The 6,050-nt window shown below is 43.2% G+C and overlaps 1 long non-coding RNA gene across 1 annotated transcript; it reads left to right on the plus strand.

Annotated features, from left to right (window-relative positions):
- The first annotated feature begins 1,551 nt into the window (after positions 1-1,551).
- LOC119326009 lies at positions 1,552-5,693 on the plus strand. The gene is made up of 3 exons (XR_005157781.1): positions 1,552-2,066; positions 2,325-2,378; positions 5,423-5,693. It is a non-coding gene; the product is annotated as an uncharacterized LOC119326009 (long non-coding RNA).
- The last annotated feature ends 357 nt before the right edge of the window (positions 5,694-6,050 follow it).

Consider the following 6,050-nt stretch of genomic DNA (forward strand, 5'->3'; position numbering starts at 1 on the left):
GAGCCACTTGCAGCGCCACCTCGGGGAAACTTGAGGGTTGGTTTTAGTTGTACGTAGTGTTCATCCGGTGTTGCCCTGAGAATGAGATATGTGCAGCTCCTATCGGGATTGTCGGCGCATCGGGCGGTCTTGCTGGTCTTGTTTTACCATTGTCGAAATGTCTTGTAAACCGGGATTCCGAGTCTGATCGGATCTTCCTGGGAGAAGGTCTATTCCTTTGTTGATCGCGAGAGCTTGTCATGGGCTAAGTTGGGACACCCCTGCAGGGTATAATCTTTCGAAAGCCGTGCCTGTGGTTATAGGCAGATGGGAATTTGTTAATGTCCGGTTGTAGACAACTTGACACCAGATCCGAATTAAAACGCATCAACCGTGTGTGTAGCCGTGATGGTCTCTTTTCGGCGGAGTTCAGGAAGTGAACACGGTTTCTGGGTTATGTTTGACGTAAGTAGGAGTTCAGGATCACTTCTTGATCATTGCTAGTTGACGACCGTTCTGCTTGCTCTCTTCTCGCTCTTATTTGCGTTGGTTAGCCACCATATCATGCTTATTCACTGCTGCAACCTCACCACTTTACCCCTTCCTTTCTCTTTAAGCTTTGCTAGTCTTGATACCCATGGTAATGAGATTGCTGTGTCCTCGTGGCTCACAGATTACTACAACAACAGTTGCAGGTACAGGTTTATGCGATGATCATGACGCGAGAGCGATGTTTGCTTGATTTGGAGTTCTTCTTCTGCTTCTTCTTCGATCAGGGGATAGGTTCCAGGTCGGCAGCCTGGGCTAGCAGGGTGGATGTCGTTTGAGTTTCTGTTTGTGTTTCATTCGTAGTCGGATGATGCTCTGATGTATTGTGATGTTGTATTCGTGTGGCATTGTATGCCTTATGTATGTATCCCGATCTATTATGTAATGTTGATGTAATGATATCCACCTTGCAAAAGCGTTTCAATATGCGGATCTATCCTTGGTGGGACCTTCGAGTTCCTTTTGGATAGGGTCGCATATTGGGCGTGACAAGTTTGTCCTACGAATTAAACCCTCCGGTTTATATAGACATCGGAGGGGGTTAGGGTTACACAGAGTCGGTTATAGAGAAGGAGATCTACATATCCGAATTGCCAAGCTTGCCTTCCACGCAAAGGAGAGTCCCACCCAGATATGAGACGAAGTATTCAATCTTGTATCTTCATACACTACACCACGCACCAGATTTTCCTACCAATGGTTGTTGAGAAAAGTCACTTATACCAATGGGCTATTGGTTGGGAAAACATCTATCAGACTGTTGGTTGGTAATACATTCATGTGGCAACAGACTATCGGTCGGGAATACCCATTTCTTTACCTTCCGATTGTCGGTCGGGAATAGGTGAGCCTCCATCGATGATGGGTCGGGGATTAATACCGACCGACTGTTGGTAGCTACTTGGGCCGTCTAGGCGCGCACGCGGGAACAGAAAAATGTTAGCGCCAAAACCAGCCCAGCCCACGAGAAGCTCCTAGTATTTTTCTCCCGTTCCGCTCAAAATCCCCAAATCTCTCAAACCCTCGCCCACTTTCTACATCCGCCGCCGCCACGCTCGAGCTCTCTCCCCGCCGCCACGCTCGAGATCTGCAGCCGGACGCGTGCTGTCCAACCGGCCGGGACGCCGCCCCTTCTCCCTCTCCCTCCATCCTCCATGCTATCCACCGCCGACCCCACTACATACTTCCGCCGCCATGCGCTCGCCTGCCCTCCACCGGTAGGTGCTCTCTCCGCCGTGATGTGCTCGAGCACCCTCGGCTGTCAGGTGGTCTCTCCTCCTGTTCCATGTATCTCCCTCCCCTATCGCTCACCACGGGAACGCATCCCGGAAATCCCACTCCAAACCCTAGCATGCAGATCTCTGTCTATTCGCTTGATTGACCAGAGCAGCAGATTGGATCGAGGGCGGCCACATGAGCGTACCCCCGCCGCATTCGCCTAGACTTGCGTCGCTCCTGCCTGGAATCGCTTTGCTACTTCGTGGTGTGGCCTTGCCGTCGCGTGGGGTCGCAGCCACCCGTCGCCACTCGCCAGCAAGGTAACTTTCTTACCAATCCCTGCTCTCCTCGGTCCTCCCGTGCTGCTATGGTCCTCCGCTGTACCGGGCGTTTGCTTGCTTCTGCCGTACTGCTTGCTTGCTGGCTGCTGGGCTGTGTGCGTGCTTGCTTGCTGGGTGTCGGGGTGCTAACACTTTTAATTTCCATTAGCTTCTCTTATATGCAACTATGAATCTATGATGTATATTGATATTGCTGGCTGATGGTGACCTGCTGATGGTGCTGCTATGCTGGCTTAGGGAGTGACATATCGACATTGGCATCTGCGAGCAGTGGCAATGATATTATAACAGGTAAACAATCTTCGATTGGTGGGACAATTACTGTTAAGTTTATCTCAAAGTCTAGTACTAGCTAGCATATGATGTATCGCTGTAACATTAGTCCACGAGGAACTGAGGATTGAGGAAATTGATGATCATTCGGTCATCGAGGACTTGGAAAGAGGCATCGGGGCAACAAATGGGATAGTATTTTGATCTCATTTCACACATTCAATAATTGTTTTGTCTTTATTACATGGCATTTTATTAATATTTATATATGCTTGCCTCATCGCCATATGTCTGTTTCTAGAAATTGTTGTATCCCTTGTCCCTGTATTAGTATCGTTGTTTCATGTCTCTTTTGTTCCCACCGGTGTGGCCTCATAGTTTTCCGAGCAAGAAACACAATCTGAATAAGCAAAAGTGAAGTTTATCTGCTGGGATTGAAGTTGACAAAAGTAGCTAGAAGTGATTCCTTTTTGAGGGCACTAGCTCTCTCCTAGTAGAACCTATCTATATTGTTGGTTTTCATGTTTGTTGGCAGTCGGAAAAATCTCACTATAAATTGGTCAAATATAGAAACCTAGTTGAAATTCCCAATCCATCTATAGACACCTGAAATTATCATGAAAATAGAGCTAATATTGACCTGATGTTGCATTAACAGGAAGCAAACAAACTGTTGGATTTATGTCTTACTGTAGAAGAATCTATTGTTGATGTGATTTGCGCACCAGCCACAGTTTAACCACTACTATGTCAATCTCCCTTCGCTTGTCACGTTTAGACTCATTTTACTGGCCTATATATTGCTCTAAACCTTGTCTTGTCACCATAGGTTGGTGCTTTGTGTGTTGTTCTATTTTTTAAAAAGATGGAACCTAGAGAGGCTAGAGTTCGTGCAATGTAACTGCTAATGATCATGTTCTGTGAGAAGTTTCATTGTCATGAATCTGTAGGGACCTCTTTTCTTCAAACAAAAAAGGGAAGAATAGTGTACACGAATGAGAAATAATGAGAACAAGAGGAAGAGCCCCCATTAGATAGGTGGAAAGTTAATGAATATAGCTGATGTATTTTGGAGATAAACACAACTCTAATTCAGTATCTAATTATCTACAAAGTAAAACTCATAATTATAATATTTGCACAATTGGTTCAAGCGAGGCACTCATATACTGTGTGTTTTTTAGTAGGAGGAAAAATGGCAAGCGCAAGCGGCAAGGGATCCCTCATTTTCTTCTAGCACTAACCTATCTATGCAGACACCCTCCCACGCACCTGTAACTACGTTGATGAATGGGATGATGAAGGGATTTTCTTTCGTAGAAGAGTTGTTGCAAAGGGTAACCCATTACTCGTGGCCTCCCCATTTGTGTCACAATCAATGCATTTTTATGCACAACCTGACTGTAGTAGACCTTACAGAAGCTACCACAAAGTTAATATTTGTACCTTTGCTAAATGAACTGTCGCTATGAGTGTGTGTCATTTAAGAGCACCCTTCTGATGGTGTCATATCACCATGGATACTCAGTTTTGCTTAGATAAACATGTGCATGATATTGTCTCCTAACCATACAAATTATACTAATAGATCAATATGCCACTTGATACTGACATGTGGTACACACCTGATGAGTGTACATTGTGTTGGTTATGCAATACATTATGGCTATGCCCCTTGTCTTGCTCCTAGACTTTTGGGGGATTAAGCACTTTACCATGCCCTTTCACATTAGTGTATGTGTATTAATAAGGTCATGTATGTGGGTGTGTACGAACGCGTGAATGTGTCATGTGCTCCTTTAAGGAATGGAATTGGATTTCAAGTCAGTGATTAAATGTTTGATGTGGTCAAAGACACCATCCTTTAAAGAGAAATCCTAACAAAATGCGGACATGGTGAACAATTTAACTTGGGGATATTTATATGGGTTGAGCCCATGCCTGTTTACTTAGCCGCTGACAACAAAGAAGTTCTTCTTCTAGGCAATCCTGTAAGGCTAAATCAGAACACTTGAATGTCCAGCAATCATTAGTTTTAGTGCCATAAATGTACTCTTATGTATCGTTTTCATATTCCTCTACTCCAGCTTTGAAATAAGCAACCTCATAACTTGAAACACTGTTCAGCTCTAAAAGAAGACATAGGCTCTTAATTGGGAGGTTATGTTCATTTTCAATCCGAAGGAAACAAAAGACAATGGAATGAAATATAGAAACATACATTGTGCTGCTAACTTATTATAAAACCTCCAAGTGTGGACACAGTGATCTAACTCATGACTTTAGTAGAATAGAACTATGTTCTTGGTTTAAGAGTGATGAAGAAAAATAGGAATTGACACATTTGCCTTATTTTTTGTGGTTGATGCCCTTTCTATCCTTGGTACATTATATGATGGGGTAGCAGTAGTGGATGGCCTGAATGACATAAAACACCAGCATGTCGATGTTATTGGTGTGAGAGATCTTTGTCATATTAAGATATGCATGGTGGTTTAACATACTGCATCTGGCCAACTGCGCCGAGCTAGATGAAGCGGCTGCACGTACAGTAGAGAAAAGAGAAGAAACAAGTGAGAGACGCATAGATAATGGTGATGTTGTGCCGCACGGCTTACATGCAAAAGTAACAGCAAGCACACCTATGCTAGATGCGGTGCCATAACTGAGATAAAATATATGCACTGATTTCTTAGCTCACCGCCTATGTTGTACTACTGTATATATAATGAATGCACCTCTTTACTCCCCCTTTTTTTTCCTAAGTTAGCTAAGAATGACAATTGACTAGGATTTTTTTTCTCTTCGTCAAGTCATTGAGCTGATTCACAATGCTCATTTGACCCCTAACACCCCAAAGTTAGTGTTGGTCTAATTTAAAATAGAGTGCAGGAAACTTGGGAGTTAGTTTCCTATAGAGTAATACTTATTCTATATGCAGCAATTCAGTTGCCTTGTCTGAATAGTTCGTTTGATGCTATGCTATGCTTTATACAAATTTTTATGGTGCCATTGTCTTTATGAATGTATGAATTTAATTGTGACTTCTTTGTCTTTTGTAGGAACATGCAAAAGAGGACGACGAACCATGAAGTTGACAGTTTGCGTCAACTGGATATTTTTTGTATTTTTTAATGGTGACTAAACTATTGGTGATGCATTTTAGCTATCATTTTGTAAACCTATGGTGTCTCGGACAGTGAACCACAATGTTTCCTCTATTTAATTAGTTACCTTAGTTTATGGGAAATTTGGATTGTAATTATGCCCATAACAGATGAACTATTTATGTGTGAGAATTAATTAATGTATGTTCTAGTTTAATATTGTTGCTGGAAATGTGTGTTATTATTGTTAGAAGATATGTAACTTGATAATGGACGCCATCTATGGGCATAATTACCCATAGCTGAGGTGTTGGATGGTAATTATTCTGTTTGTAATGTGAATGCCAGCTATGGGAGGGTTAATGGATGTTGGTCAGCAAAACAAATCCTTGATTGGGAAAGGCTAATTCCAGGGCCAACGAAAAGTTGGTCGGCAAAGAAAACCCTATCTGACAGTCGGTTGGGAAAGGCAAATTCTAGGCCAATGAAAGGTTGGTCGGCAAAGAAAACCCTGTCAGACTGTTGGTCGGGAAAGGGCAATACAAGGCCCAATGGACTGTTGGTCGGGAAAGTCCCATGGCTG

Source organism: Triticum dicoccoides, chromosome 6B, assembly GCF_002162155.2.
Source record: "Triticum dicoccoides isolate Atlit2015 ecotype Zavitan chromosome 6B, WEW_v2.0, whole genome shotgun sequence".
In the NCBI taxonomy this organism is placed as follows: Eukaryota; Viridiplantae; Streptophyta; class Magnoliopsida; order Poales; family Poaceae; genus Triticum; species Triticum dicoccoides.